This window comes from Acinonyx jubatus, chromosome A1 (assembly GCF_027475565.1).
Source record: "Acinonyx jubatus isolate Ajub_Pintada_27869175 chromosome A1, VMU_Ajub_asm_v1.0, whole genome shotgun sequence".
NCBI classification, from domain to species: Eukaryota; Metazoa; Chordata; class Mammalia; order Carnivora; family Felidae; genus Acinonyx; species Acinonyx jubatus.
In genome coordinates this window covers 60,818,499-60,839,154 of record NC_069380.1, presented here as the reverse complement: position 1 = coordinate 60,839,154, position 20,656 = coordinate 60,818,499, and the positions used below count along the sequence as shown (strand labels likewise).

Here is a 20,656-nt window from a genome sequence, read left to right as displayed (position 1 = left end):
TTCAAGCTCCTTGCTTGCATCAATCTCCTTTCATCTTTCTGTGGTTTTGTACTATTACCCAGTCTTTCCCCACACTCAAGCCAGCTCCACTATTTCAAGTGTGTCTTTGATAGCAGTGGATTGAGTAAGACAGAAAGCAATCTGGAGGTAGTCCTTCACATTCTTTTATTAGTAAGGAAATTAGCAGTAGTATAACTCTTTCATAAAAACTTTGGGATTTTGATGTATGTCCTCAAGGGAATATAATGAAAGCATGTTGGTTCACAAGCTGTCCCCTCTACACAGAAGGCAAGGGGAGACTGAGAAAAGAAGCAGCTGTTCCAGATTGGTAGGTGGCAGGTTGAATAAGCAAAGAACTTACTTGTCTTGGACAGCCTCAAGATGAGTAGATGTCTGCACCCACCTGCCATGATATAAACAATTATATAGAGGTCCTAACTGGGTTCAGTCACAGTATATTACCCAGATGGTCTCAACAATACATTGCTCTCTCAAGTCTGCATCTTTGAAACAGCTCCAAATGTGGGGAAGGTGAGGACTGTGTACATTTCAAGCATAGGAGAGAAGGTGAGGTGCCTCCGATTGCAGAGTCCAGTTCTTGGGGCAACTTGTGGTCATGTCTTCTCTGTTACCTCCTCCAACAAAGCAAGAGAGATTTGGTCTGCCATTTTATCCATGACCATTTTCAATTATATCAGTTTACTTGTTATTTTTGCTTTGCACTTGGCTCCTTCTTTAAATATTTTTTTATGGAGGTTATAATAGAGGATCAAAGTAGGAAAAGAATGAAACTGATGCCTTTAGCTTTTGGATGCTAGGCTTCTGTACTAACTTTGCTTCAACTTTGGTTGCACACTCTTGCTACTTGAGTTGATCTCAATATTTGATCAGCCTGCTCATTATGTATGTGATACGTATATGACTGAGAAAAATGAGTGTCTCTATCAAGCAAATGATATTTCATTCATCACTCTCCTTCACAGGATAAATTTACTAAGATTTTGGGTACTCAGGACTCACTCTATTTGTATTAAATTATTAGCTGTATGATCCTAGATAAATGACTTAATGTCTTATTTTCTCAAATTTACCAAGTTTATAATTTCCAAATAATAGCAATGAAAATAGTACTATCAGCTAATTAATAAGATGAAGATTGGATTAATAATTCACCTTAATAATTTATCTTAAAATTCTGACACATGATTAGTGCTCAAGAAATGCCACATTATTATATTTACTACATCATTTTTCTCTGCTTAAGGTATCACTATGTCCATCCTGTCTTCTAAACTGTATTTTCTATCCTTTCTTCCTCTTGACACCAACATCCTAGCTTTCTACTTCCCTAATAAGCAAACATCCTGAACTAAAATTCTACATTCTACCTTTTAAACTCTGAATATTCCACATACACAATTTCAAGGTGGTTTCAACACATGTAACTCTCTTGAAAATTCATCTATGACTTGCTAAGTTCCAATGAAATTTGACAAAATCTTTGATATGTTTGATAAGGTATTTTACCTAACACTTACAGAAACATGGTACCACTGACTTAACCTAAAGCCAGATAAAAGTGCATGATGGGAGGGCAAGCTGGAAGGTTGACTTCCTTTCAGAAATAGAGACAGTTGAGCTCCCCTGCCTATGAAGTGAAATGTCATATAAGATTTCACTTGAAAAACCGTAACATGTACTGCCTATCTGAGGATGTTCACATAAAGAGGAAACTCTTCCACCTCCTAAAAAACAAAATAAAATGCAAAACCACAACAACAATAACAAAAAACAATCCTGGAGGGAGGTAAGAAAACCACATGGGTCGATCTGTTGGGTTGATGTTTGAATCTGTGCTGTCTTCCATGTTACCACAGGGCCGGAATCTTGAGTTACAAATAAAGTAATTTCTTCAGGATTTCAGAGCATATGATCAGCATGGAGACAATGTCGAAAACCACTAAACATGACGTGTGGAAAGAGACAGAGGTGGCCAAAGAAGAACTCAAGGCAAGGTAAGCTTATCAAATGAAAAAAATATATAGAGAGAAAGAAAACATAAAAATTAAATAAAATGTAAATTAAAAAATTAAATAAATTCATCTTGAGAAGGGCTTTATTGCAGATGAAATGAAAATAAAGTAATAATTTACAAAATGAGTATAAAATAATTGCATGTATAATATTTGCAAATATAAAGGGAGAAGCAATGATCTATTTCCAAATTATGGATTTTTTAATGTTTATTTATTTTGGGGAGAGAGTGAAACCCGGAGAGGGTTAGAGAGAGACACAGACTCGGAAGCAGGCTCGAGCCTGACAAGTGTCTCAAACTCCTGATCCATGAGATCATGAACTGAGCTGAAGCCGTAGGCTTAACCTACTGAACCACCCAGGCATTCCCCCCAAATTATGTTTTTTTTAAAGAAAATATAAAAACTTTGTATCCCTGACTACATACACTATGGATTTCAAGCTCCAGTGTCAGATGCCTGGCAAGAGCCTTAAAAACAGCCTTTATCTCCCTTCTAATGGTTCTGATTTTCTGATTGAACATGAACTGACAGACAATAGTCTACTAAAAATTTTTCCAGAAAACAGAACCTTAATGGATATATTCTGTGAATTGATTCTTAGTTATCTGGAGTTGTTTTTCTAATCTGATTAGATTTAAAGGTGTTATTTGACCCTGTTTCTAGTAATAATGGGGAATGCAGTGGCATAAATATATTTATGGAGATAAATCATATAGTAATCAACTGGCAATGTATTTGTTTCCCCTGCCTACAATGTTGGGCTCTGGTAATGTAGAGTGCTTAATTCCAAATCAGGGATACTTCTGCTACAGCACAGAAACAACGGTTTCATTCATTGGAGAAGTTGAGACTGCCACACAAACGTTCCCATGTCAATGAATCAACTGACAAAGAAGGGGGGTATTGTATGGGTGATTGATTTTGATAACTGAGGCAGACTTGGGGATGCTACAATGGAGAAGGAGAAGTGAGGAATATGTCCGAAATATAGGAAATCTTCTAGGCATGTTATTTAGTACTTCCATGTCTTATGATTGAAGTCAGTAGAAAACTAAAATGACCCAAGTGTGGTTTCAAGCTGCAAGGATTAAATTTGGGTAATTCCAGCTGGCAAAAAACCACAACCTGCTGAGGTGCTTTCTAAGAGCAAAGACATATAGAATGAATAGGGAGAGAAGGTAATTATAAATATCAGCTATAACTAAGTGAAGAGGGGTAGAAACAAAAACTACAATAGTTACCAGCAGTTCTTTCTTATTTTCATACGAATAGATATGTTTGTGTATGTGTGTGCCATGGTTTTGTTAAATTAACATTCAAGTAAAGCCTCCAGGTGTTGGATGGTGAACCAAGGTTTAATAAAAGACCACAAGAGAAATTGAAATGGAGAGATTTGTTCCACATAGGTCCTAGAGGAAGTACACGGGACACCCTGAGGGGCCATAAGGGGAGGTCAAGGCAGGGTGCAGGCAGAGCAAGAGAGCTTGAGTCAAATGCCTTTATTAAGGTTTATGGTTAGAGTGCTTTGGGATTCCCAGGCTAAGACCAGATTGGTCAGTTGAAACAAACAAACAAAAAATAGTTTGTTTGGCCATCTCCAAGGGCTCTTATCTAAGGGGCCATGGGAGGTGGAAGAGACTGTTTATCACAACAGCTGTTGGGAAAGTCATTTCAGGACTTATATTTGCTTGTGAGTCTGCAGGCTGCCACCTAGAATATGTGCTTGCGTGATGGACTAGAGTTAGTCTGAGGCCTCCACTATTTGCTTGGCCAAACAAAATGGATACTGAGGCAGCAATACCATGATGTAGCTTAGCTAAACTCCCCACCGTATGTGTATATATAAGAATCTCCCCCTTAACCTTACCTTATCAATAATGATAAAGTATGTTAATAGTAGTTAACTTTACATCTCAGTATTCACGTTGTAAGCAGGATAGTGAGACCCAGGTAGAAAAATAATGAACATCAACTAAAGGTAGAAAATAGTTTTAGTATATTTTGTAGGGGAAACAGCAAGCTTGTTTTCAGTAGCACTTAAGACAGTTGTATCAGGGTCGGTGGAATGTGACTCCATTAATGCTTTATTTGGAAGCTATATATGGTTTTACAAATCCTGTTTGGGTGCTGGGTTTATGAGTTGTACCACCATGGCTTTATGATACAAACACAAGACTCTGCTAAATCGTGCTTCCTAAAATTTTCTCCCTCATATATTCTGGTTAGGGTAGGCCATGAGATATGTTGTGTGTGATCTGGAAAGTGAACCCGAAGGAGCCTCCACATCCTTTCCTAGCAGAAGGCTGGTGAAGAAGTGCAGGTGCTATTTCAGCTCACACATGTTGGTACTTATTTGCTGGCTCATCTCATTGGCATGGGAAAGCCGTTCACCAGAAGCTGTTGCACCTTCCCCAACTGTGGAGTTAGATACATATTTAGGTTCCTGACGAAGTTTGCCAAGTTTCCTGCAGGAAACCAACATTGTCAAATTGGGAGGTGGTGAAAGACGAACAGTTTCCACTTATCGGCTGTGTGTTGCAATGGATCTTACCCTCCTTTACATCTACGTTCTCTTCTTGACTGCTTCAAATCAAAAGGCAAAGACAGAGTTTCTTTTCATTCATCTCCCACAGTAACATAGAAATTTCTATAACAGAGCAGATGAAGTCTGCCTCCCTGATTGAACCTCAATTCATACACAGGTTTACCACCTAATAAATTTTATTATAAAACTTCTATATTTTAAAAAAATGATTTGCTGGGATATGAGCAGACATTGGAACATAGTAGAAAATTTAGATATGGACTCTTTCATACAGAAATTTAACATGGGTGAAAAGTGGCATCTCAAATTTGTGGCAAAATGATGAATTAAAAATATATGATGTAGAGCTAACCGGATAATTATTTGGGAAAAAAGATAAAATTTGATGCACATGTCACACTGTATACAAAACTAAATCTCAAATAGATCAGGAATCTCAATTCTGAAAAAGGAATTATGCAAATACTAAAAATTAAGAACATACAATCACAAAACAGGTGATTTCTATCATAATATTCCAGGACTAAGAAACACCTTCCTAACTCTGCACTAAAAAATCTAAAATCTATGAAAGACTGCATAAATAAATTCAACTACTTATTGTCTGTATGGATGTAATTATAATTCCTCATACATAAAAATGATTAATGTGATTATGACTAATACACACCATATTATAAATATGAAATACATTATTTTCTGTGAAATGTATATGGGCATATATCACGGCCAGAGAAAGAGTGGAAAAATCTGTTACTATTGCTATGATTGCCATTATTATTTGTAGTTAGTAATAACAACACTAATTTTAATAATTTTAATAATTTTTTAATAAATTCAATAAATTTTAATAAAATTCACATTAGTAGTAGTACCAGTACAGTATTATATTACATTATTGCAGGTTTAAGACAATTTTAGTCTTCAGAGAACTAAGGACTGAGACCGTGAATATGTGCATGAAAAAAAAATATGGCTTAAAAATGACTGTGAAATATATGAACACTTCTGGGTTGATATATGACTGCTATCTGATTAGCAGATGTGGCTGGCCTGTCACATAAAATTCAAAAGATTTGAAAGAAACTGTGATAACATTTTGAAAGACACATTGAGTAATTTTTATGAAAAGTAGTTAATTAAAGTCACTCCTAATGGAAAACCCAAAGTTTTAAAAACATTATTAAAATTCTCTAGTAATAGCTCAAACCCTAATTAAAACACAAGAGATAGAAAAATCACTTTTGTATTTAACTCTATTAACTGTTTAAAAGAAGCCAAGCATTATTTTCCTCTTCTAATTACAAAAGTTTCATATACCCGTAACAAAGCAAGTTAATATGATTTACTGCTTTTTTTTCTAGTCTAATGATAGGCTTACAAATTTGAAATCATTGTATGTTCCTTAACAATCTTTAATGAAGATATGGGGTGCCTGGGTGGCTCAGTCGGTTAAGTGTCTGACTTCCACACAGGTCATAGCTTTCACTGTCCGTGGGTTCGAGCCCCACGTCGGGTTCTGTGCTGACAGCTCAGAGCCTGGAGCCTGCTTTGGGTTCTGTGTCTCCCTCTCTCTCTGCTCTTCCTCTGCTCATGCTATGTCTCTCTCAAAAATGAAAAAACTATTAAAAAAGTAAAAAAAAAAAAACAATCTTTAATGAAGATATATTGCTGCTAATCTCACATGGAACTGTCTTCCATATCATAAAACTGCTCTAAACATGAATACATGAGGCTCTGTGATTAAAGATGCTTGTACAGCTGCAGTTTGTTTTTCCTAAACAGACTATTATCACCAGAAAAAAAAGAAGCATCCTTTATTTAATAAAATAATTATAAATTAGGTAAAATTTAGTCATGAGGAGTAAAGAATCAACTTCAATCAAGATCAAAGTCTGGATAAACACATATTCTGCTGCATGGAAATAAAGCACAGAACTGCATTTGTGACCATTTTAATTTTGCTAAAATGTTTTGGATCTTTATGTTTCATATTTCTAAAAAAGGAAAGCACATAATGTACTAGAGTATGCACTATTATTAGTGTTTGCTCTTTGGTGATATAATTTCTACTAAATATCAAACATTTCTGTGGAGAGTAGTGTGTTAAACCATTATGAACATCAATATCTTATTTGAATTCAGGAATCAGTGTGACTCTTTCACTCGGTAGAATATGATAGGCAATGTGGTAAAGGGTAATCTAAATTATTTTCTAGTCATAGGACATGGTTCTGGTGGCAACTAGAATGCCTTTATTACTTCTGAATATTTTGAAACATGACTGAGGTTGAATCTGTTCATTTGCAAAAGTGACATAACGTCATTCTATTACTTAAATATTATGGAGTATGATTAGATACAGATACATGTCAAAAACACGATATAGATCATAGAGTAACTGCCTAATATTTCCTATTACTAGTACAATGTTACTCCTAACGGCTGTTAACTATATATTTAAAATTCCAGATCCTAGGGGCGCCTGGGTGGCTCAGTCATTTAAGTGTCTGACTTTGGCTCAGGTCTGAATTCGAGCCCTGTATCAGGCTCTGTGCTGACAGCTCAGAGCCTGGAACCTGCTTCAAATTCTGTGTTTCCCCCTTTCTTTGTCCCTCCCATACTCATGTTCTCTCTCTCTCTCTCTCTCTGTCTCTCTCGATAATAAATAAATGTTAAAAAATTATTAAAAAAAATAAAATTCCAGATCCTAGGTTGCACCTCCACTGAATATGTACTTATGACTCCAATTCTTATTAGAATAAGGTTGATGTCTTTCATGTCCCTTATAACCAATTTTAAACACTTAGAAACTGTCTAAGTTAAAGTAACTGTTTCTTTGATGAATTTATTGAAAATGTATAATATTTATAACTTTTTAAAAATATCTGTGAGCCAAATCTTAAAAACATCTGCCTCTAGTGTATCTTAGGTTCACGTTGATTTGTTACCAGCGTAGAAATCAATCCAGATTGATTGTTCTTTCATTTCTATTCCAGGAAGCCATCTTTATGACCTGTTCACTTAATTTCCAAGTGCTTGTTTGAAATGATCTCGTTAGCCAGGGAGATAGTCTTCCTAGAGGTATTCTTTCCTGACTTTTTGAATACTACTTCAGGAAACATGGAAATATATCAGCATTCACTTTTACACTAACTTATTTTGCATCACTACCACCATATGAGCAATGCACTATGTTTCTCCATTTTTCATTGAAAATAAAAACAGAGAGAAGGTCAGAAAATTATCCTATATTGGCCACTAGTAAGTAGTGGAGTGGCCTTGCAAGCAATCAGATTCAAGTGATTACAATGTATATTGCTATACTGTAATACTTTTTCAATCTATGGGAAGATAGAGTTGAGTTGAGAAAAATATTGTAAACGTTATTTTTCTCAGTACACACACACATGCACACACATGCACGCATACACACGTGTGTGCAAATATACACATCTTTAAACTAAATAGGAAGATACTGTAAACCATCCAGTTAGACAAGCTGTCGACTTGCCATACAATATGGAGCCCATATGACTTTCAATTTAGCATGGATACACCAGGATTCTGTTTGAATTCTATAATGAATAAGTTAATAAATAGGTTTTATTGCAGGAAGGAGACACTTACATGAACCAAAAGTCAGCAAGAAAGAGAAGGCATGGATGCCTGTAATCTGCCCACCACACTACAGAAAAGCACAGAAGTAGGCAGACTCTTAAGATAAACCCAGATTCCTGGCATGTCTGTGTTCACACCCTGTACAATCCCCTCCACTTCAGTTTGGGTGCAGCCTGTGATTATAATAAAATGTTACGCCAGTGATAAGGTTCTATGTTCTGTGAAAAACATGACAGGATTTTTACATGCAATTAAGGTTCTCAGTTGATTTTGAATTAATCAAAAGGCAGTCTGGGGTGGACCTGACTTAATTAGGTGAAAGCCTTTTTAAAGAGGCTCTGAAGAAGCAAACAGCATGCTCTTTTAAACTGCCTATGGAGAGGCCCATTCTTTAGGAGTTGAGTCACAAGGAAATGAATTGTGCCAACAACCTGAGAGAGACTAGAAGTGGATTTTTCCATGAGTAAGGCTCCAAGTGAGAATGTAGCCCCATGGACATCTTGCTAGGAGACTGGAACATCTTAAGCAGAAAACACAGCTAAGCAGTGTCTAGTCTTCGGACAAATAAAACTGTAACATCACGCATGGATGCTGTTTTAAGACATTAGGTCTCTGAATCTGTGCAGCAGAGAAAACCAATACTACGATGGTGCATTCAGGTGTTTGCTGGGCTAGTAAAGGTTTGAATTTCTGTACCGGGCCCCTTTCCTCTTTGTGTCTCCTTTCAACAGGATAAGCCTTGTCTGTGGGAAGGTCCAGGCTGCTTGGTTGTGGAGAATTGGTGTGCCAGCTATTTATGATACCAACCTGGCAAAGTGAGTTACCCTGTGCCTGGGGACCTTGTGTTATAATTCCACATATTTCCATTTTTTCATATTTAATGTGTCTCATGAGTGATAAGAGTGGTTCAATATAAAAAGTGGTATAGTTAGTGCATTTCTGAATATTTTCAAAGGGTCCTTAAAATATTCTTATTTTACTATCTCTTTTCCAGATGCACATCTCATTCCCCACACAATTTGATTTACTTTTTCTATCCCATATTAAGCAGAAGCTATATGAATGAAGATTTATACATAATTATCTAAAGTAAGAAACAGAAAGCTTTGCTGATTTATGCCTCCAGATGTTTTATGTCAGACGAAAACCATTATATAATGCCTTGCTAAATATAGCACACCCATGTGATTATCATCACTTCTCTTGGAAAATATTTCCTTCAGTGTTAAAAATATAAACAAACCAGAAAACTAAAACATCTGTGAGTCATGATTTCAATGTATAAACCTTAAAGTAGAAATAGTAAGTCACCTATTTCATTTATATAACATAAAAACAACTATAATTTAATTACATACAGTAAATATAATTTATACAAGTTATTTCAACTTACATTATTTTATCATATTTCATGTCTGTGTTTCAAATATTTTTTTATTTTAGATTTATAGCTTTTCTTTTCTTCTAATGTTCTCCCCATATATCCTAGATAATTTTTATTGTTTTTTATCATGTCTAATGTGCCTGCGAAAGCATTTTCTTCTGTTGGTTTATTTTAGGAGACATAAAATCTGTATTATACTGTCTTCGAAGTTAAAGGTCTAAAGATTTTTAAGGAAACAGCAATTGTGCAATTATAATTTTAGGGAAATAGAGAAAAGTATTACTAAATTGATGAAGATATTTAGTGAGATATTTAGTTAGATATTTAGTTATTTCCCAAAGTCATGTCAACATGAGTTATTCATTACCAGTATTTGCAGAACTGGTAGTTTTTGAGGGCAGTCTTTCAGAATTGTTCTGAATCCAGGAGGAACATTTTTTCTGTTTTTCTCCCTGGTTCTCCCTACTAAAGTAGTGGGCCTCATTTTGCTTTGCTAACATGGAGCTACCAGCCTCTTAATTGCTTGCCCCCAAATTGTCCACGATTCTGAGAGCATCCTTAGAGTATAACCCCCCCCCTAAACACTGAGCCCTATAAAGTCAGGGCACTTGGGGAGAGCTTCAGATATCTCTGTGGTTGTGACCTGTCTTTCCTCTGGGAAAAAAATCTCTGAGTACCTACTCCAGAGTTGGGTGCTGGGACAAGGGTCCTCTCCTGTCAGAGTGATTCCCTTGCCCTGTGAACAATGAGTTGGTCAGGAGCAGTAGTCTCTGTTCAAAGCTTGCTTCTCTAGGTGTGGAAACTCCATTCTACAAGGAAGCTGAAAGGAGGGTGACTGGGGTCTCTGTTTTCTTGGATTTCTATGTCTCCTGTACAGGTTTTATCCTATGAGTGAAGGCTGCATGGAGGGAATCTCTGAAACACAAAGTTGGGAGATGAAAAATACTATCTCCTGCCTCCCCTGGGAGACACTGCAGCCCTAGACTGGAATCTGTGGGAAAAGATCTTGGTCACCTACTTAGAATGTAGTTTCCATCTTGTTGGTAGGAGTGGGGTGGGGGCATGGCTCAAATGCCATAGTCTCAGTTATACAAGATTAAGTAGATTTTCTTCAATATATGCTTCTGCATTTGTTGTATGCCCTTTGGCCAATTATCAGAGACTTTAAATGATTCCTTTGCCTATTTATTTATTTATTTATGTATTTTTTCCAATTTTCACCTGTTACAGTTATTTCACTAGGGCCAGGGTCCACAGAGCTCTCCTAAGGCATAATTCCAGAAGTGATATATCCCAAAGATATTTGGAAAACATATTTTAAGTAAGCTTCAGAACTGAGGTAAAATAAAGGAGACAGGAGACATACTGTTGCCAGAGGAAAGAGCCTAAGAAAAGTTTCAAATGAGATTGAAAATACAGGACACATTTAAAGAATAACAAATTGTCCACCTTTTTAGAAATGTTAGGAATGTAGAAGAGTATTGAAAGAGGAGAAGGGGAAGACTGTTGGGATCACAGTTTCTGATGATGAATGTAGAAGGAGGTATATCTAATTTTGTAGACAATGTAGTGGGATCAATCACTTCAGTATAGTAGGTTAATATTTTTCTGGGCAAGATATTGATAGCTCCCTTAAAAAATAGAAGAATGGATAAGCACTTTATTATAATTAAATATTAAAATATATACACATATATATTAATATATGCTTCCGAATTCTATGAATACACAATTGCTACAAGAAATCACCTTCTTAAAATTAGGTTGAGAATTTCAGTGTTATTTAAACCTTGACAAGAAGAGGGTTATAAAATTAAATCTCAAAGACAGCTCATTTTCATGATGTGGATTACATTTACTAATGAACAATATTCTTTAAAATTGCTTTTCTCATTCACAGGTCTCATTCAACACAAGGGTGTAGTGCATGGTGGTGGAGTCACTGGGGAGAAGCACCACTCGGGGTACTCAATCTAGGAGTAGAAAAGCCCACTTCTTGGGATGCCTGGGTGGTTCAATCGGTGAAGCATCAGACTCCAAATTTAATTTTTTTAATATGAAATTTATTGTCAAATTGGTTTCCATAAAACACCCAGTGCTCATCCCAACAGGTGCCCTCCTCAATACCCACCACACACCCTCCCCTCCATCCCACCCCCCATCAACCCTCAGTTTATTCTCAGTTTTTTAAGAGTCTCTTATGGTTTGGCTCCCTCCCTTTCTAACTTTTTTTCCCCCTTCCTCTCCTCCATGGTCTTCTGGTAAGTTTCTCAGGATCCACATAAGGGTGAAAACATATGGTATCTGTCTTTCTATGTATGACTTACTTCACTTAGCATAACACTCTCCAGTTCCAACCATGTTGCTACAAAAGGCCAGGTTTCATTATTTCTCATTGCCAAGTAGTATTCCATTGTATATATAAACCACAACTTCTTTATCCATTCGTCAACTGATGGACATTTAGACTCTTTCCATAATTTGGCTATTGTTGAAAGTGCTGCTATAAACATTGGGGTACAAGTGCCCCTATGCATCAGTACTCCTGTATCCCTTGGGTAAATTCCTAGCAGTGCTATTGCTGGGTCATAGGGTAGATCTATTTTTAATTTTTTGAGGAACCTCCACACTGTTTTCCAGAGCGGCCACACCGGTTTGCATTTCCACCAACAGTGCAAGAGGGTTCCCGTTTCTCCACATTCTCTCCAGCATCTATAGTCTCCTGATTTGTTCATTTTAGCTTCTCCAACTAGCGTGAGGTGATATCTCAGTGTGGTTTTGATTTGTATTTCCCTGATGAGGAGTGATGTTGAGCATCTTTTCATGTGCCTGTTGGTCACCTGGATGTCTTCTTTAGAGAAGTGTCTCTTCATGTCTTCTGCCCATTTCTTCACTTGATTATTTGTTTTTTGGGTGTGGAGTTTGGTGAGTTCTTTATAGATTTTGAATGCAGACTTCTAATTTCAGATCAGGTCATGATCTCACGGTTTGTGAGATCAAGCCAAGTCCCGTGTTGGGCTCTGTGCTGATAGCATGGATACTGCTTGGGGTTCTCTCTCCCCCCCTCTTTCTCTGCCCCTCCCCTGCTTTGACACTATTTCCTTCACTCAAAATAAATAAATAAATAAGCAAACAAACATAAAAAAGAAAAGCCCACTTCTCCTTTTATCAATCTATTCAACTCAGTGTTTTCCATTCTCATAGAGAAGCCTGTAATGAATAAAAATCCAAATAGGACTATAAGAGTGGATGTCTTCCCTATGCCATAGCCTCTGAGTCTGCGGTATTAAATGAGGAGCTTCAGAGGATACATGTCCAGTATTCAGAAAATAAAGGAATAAAACATTCTCATGAATGACTTTTTTCCAGAGAAAAAAATATTATTAACCATTGATATACCTAAATATATGCAACACACAGTTAAATTTTAACACTGGTTGAGAGTGATGCACCTGTTCTCAGAAATAATTATTTAATATTTTCCCACCCTTTTGACATGACCTTCTTGTGTGAGTAGTGATGACATTTCCCCTGACAAAGATTTAATGACTTCATATGGGAACATAAGAAAAAAAGGACAAATAAAATGCCAGACTGTTTGCTGTGCTGTCACTGTTTTCTTTCCTTAATGTGGTTGCTGACAGCCAAAATTGAAAACATTCTGAGTTTCCTTGGCACCTCATGTTCACTAGATACTGCATGTCAGAGGCAGAGATCTTGTGACAGGTGAGGAGATCATGTCAAGGAAAATAGAAGCGTACAAAAAACAGTGGAGGCCAAAACCACTTGTTCATTGCCAGGAAAATTGAGAAAACAGTGCCCAGGGTTATTCCTTTCCCCTCCAAGATGCAACATGCTCTAAGAATCTCTCCAAACAGCTGCTACATCACGTAGGAGGAAAGAACTTTCAAAGCATGAGAGGATTTGTATTTCTAATATAAGGAAGTGCTGAGGAGTTACTTCAATGTAAATTGACTGCAAAAAAAAAAAAAAAATAGCCATAGGGAGATCGTTGCAACAAGAGTGATTCTAGATATGTGTTAGCCAGAAGGACACCTTTATAGAACAAGAATGAATCTAGATGTATGAAGATGTGTGACTAGGTGTATGATTTTTCATTGTTGTTTACTTGGACTGCACATTATAATGCATAATTTAAATAATGCTTATTTAAAAACCAATTACAGTGCTCACTTTGGTAGCACATATACTAAAATTGGAATGATATACACAAGATTAGCAGGATCCCTTGTGAGGATGACACCCAAATTTGTGAAGCGTTCCATATTTTTAGAGCATAATGCTAAGCAGAGTTAGTCAGTCAGAGAAGGACAAATGCCATATGATTTCACTCAGATGTAGAATTTAGGAAGCACAACAAATGAGCAAAGGGCAGGGGCATGGGGAAAGAGAAAGAGACAGACAAACCAAGAAATGGACTTTTAACTATTGAGAACAAACCGATGACTACCAGAGGGGATGGGGGGAAGGGTGAAGTAAGTGATGAGGATTAAAGAGCACACTTATCATGATGAGCTCTGAGTAATACATAGAATTGTTGAGTCACTGTATTGTATATCTGAAAATAATATAACACTGTATGTTAACTATACTGAAATTTGAATAAAAAGAAGGTTAGTGGGATCTGATTATTTGCCTGCAAACTGGGGAGATGGAAAGTCTCGGTAGGGACACAGGAAAACTTGTCCACTAACATATTTTGTGAGGCCTAGACTGATAGGAGGTCGATTCAGATATAAACATACCTTCAAACAAAGTGATAAAACGAAGATAGAAAAGGGCAGAATTTGAAGAATGTAACATAAGTTACAATGAAAAGAATTCCACCGTGTACCTGAATTTATTTAGGATAAAAGATGCAATTGTTTTGGGTTTGTTTGTTTGTATTTTGTGTTTTCGTTTTTTCTTGGTTAGGGAAAATAAGAACTAACTTACTGGAGATCACTGACACCTGTGCAATTATAAATATTCTTCAATACCCAGATATGTTTATCTACATTGTCCACTGTATTCTGCTGATTTATACCATGCATAATCTATAGTGACTATATATGTGCATCTATAATGTGCATAATCTATATGTACAGTATATGTATGCATCTATGCAAAATATATGCATGTGTAATTTTAAGTAAAGATTTTTTTTTAAGTTTATTTATTTTGAGAGAGAGAGACAGAGAGACAGAGAACACAATTGGGGAGGGGCAGAGAGAGGGAGAGAAAGAATCCCAGGCAGGTCCACACTGTCAGCACAGAGTCTGATGTGGTGCTTGAATTCACAAACCATGATCAAGACATGAGCCAAAGTCGGACACTTAACTTACTGAGCCACCCAGGTGTCCCTTAAGAAAATATATTTTTGTAGGGATGTAAGAAATTTTATTTTTTTAATAGGACATAATCAAATAGGGTTTGAAGATCAAAGTTGCACAGATTATTTAGTAAATATATAAGGATAGTAATACTTTTAAAATTTTTCGATAGCTACAAATGACTTCCAGTGTTCTTCACATGAAAATGGTAATTGGGAACATTATAGTTAAACAAACCTCCCCCGACTCTTTCCTGAAGCTCTGGAGATACAGTTCTTCCCTTGGTGTGTGGGAAGTTGCACAGTGTTGCCCAAATAAACTCTGGGAGACTTTCTTTTCAATTTAGTAATTTTATTTCTTGCATCCTGGAATTTTTGTCTTTATTTGGAAAAGAAAAGGCAATCCAACATATTTTTAACTGTATCTGCTATAATATAGCCATTTCTACTTTGTTTTAATTAATATTTTTATGATATGTCTTTTTTCATGTGTTTGCTTTCAAGCTGCCCATATCATTATCTTTGAAGTGAGTTTCTTGTAGATAGCATATGGTTGGGTTATGATTTCTAATCCCTTTTGTCAATTTCTGTCTTTTAATTGTTCTATGTAGACCATCTGCATTTAATGATTTGTTAATGCTTTTGTCTGCCATTTTATTTTTCTATTTTCTGTTTGTTCATTTTACATATATATTTTTTTTCTGTTTTTATTTCCCTGCCTTCTTTTAAGCTACCCATACATTTGGGGATTCCATTTTTACTTATCTATAGTGATTTTTGTGGCTGTTGTAGGTATTACATTATACACATAACTTATCTGTTGGTGTCATCATTTTAACAGTGTGAATAAAGTATAGAAATATTATCTCACTTTGCATCCTTTTGCTCATCTTCTTATGTTTAGAATATAATTATTTTAATATTTCTTGTACACATATCAGAACTATATCACACAGTGTTACAATTTTGCTTCAACATCCAACATAATTTAGAACTTCAACAAAAGAGAATTATATTGCATTTACCCATATTTTTGCTTACTATGTTCTTTCTTCAATTTTTACATTCCAATGTACCTTTCCTTTAAAAAAAAAGATCATTTTATTTCTTTTTACAGAACTCCTTCCTTAGGTCATTCTTTCAGGATAAACTGGTGACAAACCCTTCATCCATAGATATATTGATTTCCCCTTCGTTTCTAGAGTACATTTTTGCTGAATATAAGATTCTGAGTGAATAGTACGTATTCTTCAGCTCTGAAAAAAAGTTTTTATCCTATTCTTCTTGACTTTCTTGATTTTTGATGAGAAATCTGCTGTCATTCAAAAATTTTTTTTCTTGTAGGTAAGGTGTCACTTTTCTCTTGTTGCTTTCCAGATTACTTCCTGTTTGCCTTTAGATTTCAAGATTTGACTAATATATGTTTTGATGTTTAGCTTTGTGAATCTGTAGGTTTTTAGCATTTCCAAATTGGAATACATGATTTCTTTGAGTACTTTTAAAATCTGTCCTGTTTCACCTTTTGTCCTGGGACTCCAATAACATGAATATTAGGTCTTTCATTCTATTCTCATAGGTTTCTAAGGCTTTATTCATTTATTTTCCTTCTTTTCTCACCCTGTTGTTCATATTGGGTAAGTTCTCTTGGTTTATTTATTCATTCATCCAGTCTTTCTTCTGGTCCTTCCAATATCCTGTTTATTCCATTTATGAAGGTTTTTAAATTTTTATTATTAATATTATTTAGGTAATTGTATTTTTCAGTTGGAAACTTTCTTGTTGGTACTTCTTTACACCCTACATTTCTTTTCTGATTTTTTTCTGATTTTTGCTGTTTCATGTGTGTGCACAATTCTCAATGAAGCATTTTATTATGACTGCTTTAATTCTAACATCTCTGTCATCTCAGGTTTTGAATCCATTCATTCTCGTTTTCACTTGGTTTGAGATCTTGGTATGACAAGTGGCATACAGAGGCACCTCATTATTGTCGGAGGGATGTAATAAGCCCAGGCTACTTTTGTGCTTTCCCGTGACACTGTGAAAGAGTAGGGCCATTTGTAGTCAGTGAAGATCATCATCCTGACTCCTTTTTTCTTTAAGTTTTTTTTTTTAATTTTTGTAATAGTTCTCTATTTTTGCAAGAGAGAGAGAGAGAGACAGAGCATGAGTGGGAGAGGGACAGAGAGAGAGAGGGAGACACAGAATCTGAAGCAGGCTTCAAGCTCTGAGTTGTCTGCACAGAGCCTGATGCAGGGCTTGAACTCACAAGCTGTGAGATCATGACCTGAACTGAAGTCGGACACTCAGCCAACTGAGCCACTCAAGCGCCCCTTCTTTTTTTTAAGTTTTTATTTAAATTCCAGTTAGTTAACATATGATGTAATACTAGTTTCAGTAGTAGAATGTTCTGATTCATCACTTACATACAGCACCCAGTGCTCATCACAAGTGCCCTCCTTAGTAACCATCACCCACTTAGCTCATTCTCACACCAACCTCCCTCCATCAACTCTCATCTTTTTCTCTATAGTTAACAGTCTGTTTGATGGTTTACCTGTCTTTTTCCCCCATGTTCATCTCTTTTGTGTTTGGAATTCCACAAATGAGTGAAATCATATGGTATTTGTCTTTCGCTGACTGACTGACTCCAAGTAGCATTATACTCTTGTTCCATCCACATCATCGCAAATGGCTGAGTCATATTCATGTCTATATATACATGTCTATATATACATGTCTATATATACATACGCATACCACTTCTTTATGAATTCATCGGTCTATGGACATTTGGGCTCTTTCCATAATTTGCCTATTGTTGATAATGTTGCCATAAACATTGGGGTGAAATTAACAACACAGGAAACAAGTGTTGGTGAGGATGCAGAAAAAGGAGAACCCCCTTACACTGTTGGTGGGAATGCAAACTGGTGCAGCCACTGTGGAAAACAGTATGGAGATTCCTCCAAAAGTTAAAAATAGAACTACCTTATGTTCCAGCAGTGCACTACTAAGTATTTACCCAAAGGATACAAAAATACTGATTCAAAGAGACACATGCACCCAACCGTCCTGACTCCCGCTGGGCCTTCTCGACACCAATATGACAGGAGTGTTGGAGTACCTTATTACAGTTCCAGAAGAGGGGATTCTGAGGCTCCTCACTTGGCATTTTCTGTCATAGGTAGGAGTTGGGCCATACATCTTTCTATGGCATTTGACTGGAAGAGAGCATTTCTTGCCTAAGTGTTTTCTGTCTTGTTAAGCTTCTTTTTCCCTGGTCCTTTGACTAGAGAGAGCAAGTTCTTGTTGAGGCTTTTTTTTTCCCTTTTCTTTCCTTTTATTCTCTTTGTCTGCATCCATTGGTGTCGTTGGGTGGCTGACTCCTTCATATCCAAGCCTGAGATACATGAGGCAAAAAGAAAACAAGGAGTTCACCACTGTGTTCTACTTTGGGTCTAAGCTTCCTGGTGACTTCCTTCCATCTTATAAGGTTGTCTTTTATTTATTTTTTTATATATACAATTTCCAGGGGTTGTAGTTGTATTTAGCAAACATACTAAGAAATAGCTTGTCTCCTCTACTTTTGTGGAGGCAAAATTCTCTGAGTTAGGTGGTGGACAGAACATTCAGGATATCACATTCTGTGTTAAAGCATTTGGTTTTTATTATGAGTGAAATTAGAGATATCCAGAAATATTCCCATGGCATAATATTGAGTAATGTGGTATATGGTGGAACCACTTACTGAAATGAACTTGAAGGAAGATTAAGTATGTAGGAGAATCAAGTGTTTATTATTGGATATGTATTATATACCTATGATTCCCTTATAGGTCTGATGTTCAGAGAGAAGTTTATCTGGATTTAAAATATTTCGTTATGTCAGCATATGGGCTCCACTGAAAACATGGGAAAGGAAAATTTAAAACATGAAAAATACATTAGAGGCAGATCGTTGAGATAGGAAAACAGTGGGCCCAGAAAATTGCCTTGGCAAAAGTCAAAATCAAGACAATAGGCAGTATGGGAAGAACCAATCAAAGACACAAATTAAAATCAATGAAATTGTGGATGGGGAGTGGACATTGTCGAAGTCTAGAAGTCAAAAGAAGAGAGTGAGTTCTGTTACAATGAATGACAAATAGAGGTTAATGATATGAATATTGAAAATATGGTCACTGGATTTGACAGCATATAAATCACTATTTATTTTGGAAAGAAATTATTCTGTTTGATTATCTTGAGTGGATGCAATGAGGGGTTATTCAGAGAGTGAAAGACAAATGATGAAGTGTGTGCATCCTATGGAGACAACTCTCCAAATTATCATGTGAGAAGGGGAGTACACAATGAGATAATAGCTAGAATGAGGACAGGTGGGTTTTTAAGGCATTCTGGTTTGTTTTAAAAATAGTTGAATGTGTGCTTGTTAATGAAAATGATACAGCATAAAAGGAGAGGTTAAAATGCACAAGAGAATGTATTAATTGGAGGTGTTAAATATGTGACAAAGTAGAAGTCAATCTTGTACTTATAGCTTTTTGTATCTTTTAAGCTTATAATATATATCTTGGCTTTTTCTTGCTTAAGGAATTCTATGTAAAAAGAGATCAGAAAATATCAGGTAGTTTCCTTATTTAAATGTTCAAACATAGTTACATTTTTATATGTTTGGAACAAATACAAGTTAAGTAGCAAAATATCTAAATGCAGATTTTTTAAAAAAATTGTTACTTGTTGAAGATTATTGCAGCATCTGATTGATGGTTCATAAAGAGTATCAATAGAAAAATATATACAACATGGTACTTTGAACTATAAATCATATTTAATGGTTCCCCAATATTAGTTTATAAGTCTTTGTGTGCATAAAACAATTTCTTCTTACTTGGAAAAGTGGTGATATGTACTCAGATTAAAAAAAAAAATTGGCTTCAATTTAGAAAGTTTGTTGTTTTAAGATCTTGCTTGACCACCTACAACATGTGTTTGTAAATCCCTGTTTGCAGCTTTGTGTTTTTCATGAGACTTTCTATTCCAGTAAGAACAGCTGGTGAAATTAAGGTTACTGTCCTAAATTTCATTTAGAAGCCATTGGTGTAAAGCTATTTTCAGGATCATTTACTTGGCTCTCGAATACACTCCTTTTAGTTGTTAGAAATGTAATCTCACGTTGCTAATGTTCAAATCATGGATAGATACTACCATGTTCTGAAAATGAGTTTATATCAGATGGTTAAATGCATATAGCACATTTAAAAAAAATAATTTGGGCATCATTTAAAAAATTATCATTTTAAAAGTATAATTTTGGACTTCAAGAACTTTGGTGGTATTATCTGTTAAACTATAGATCTTTTAAAATTTGAAATAATTATTTGTTGATTTATTCACTTTTGTTTGCAGTGTGTGTGGGGGAGGGTGTTATTTCATTTTTGTTTCAAGAAAGAACTTTATTGAGATTTATAAAAGACTTCAGACTTCAAAAAACACTAGGGTCATCAGGACTAACCCATCAGCTTACAAATAAACTCATCAGAGATACAATAATCAGAGAACATAAATAATATGTGTCAAGCAGTATTACTACAGTGATTTAAATCCTTGACATTTCCCTTTTTCAGTGGAGTGCTACTCCTTTTACTGTTTTCTAATATGACTATACTGAACAGTTGTATATTTTTATAGTAGAAGGGACTACAAGAAAAAAAGAACAGTTTTCCGGTTCTAAA

The 20,656-nt window shown here is 35.7% G+C and overlaps 1 non-coding gene across 1 annotated transcript; it reads left to right on the top strand.

Annotated features, from left to right (window-relative positions):
• Positions 1-13,772: 13,772 nt before the first annotated feature.
• LOC113601193 (U6 spliceosomal RNA) lies at positions 13,773-13,878 on the top strand. The gene has a single exon (XR_003422348.1). It is a non-coding gene; the product is annotated as a U6 spliceosomal RNA (small nuclear RNA).
• The last annotated feature ends 6,778 nt before the right edge of the window (positions 13,879-20,656 follow it).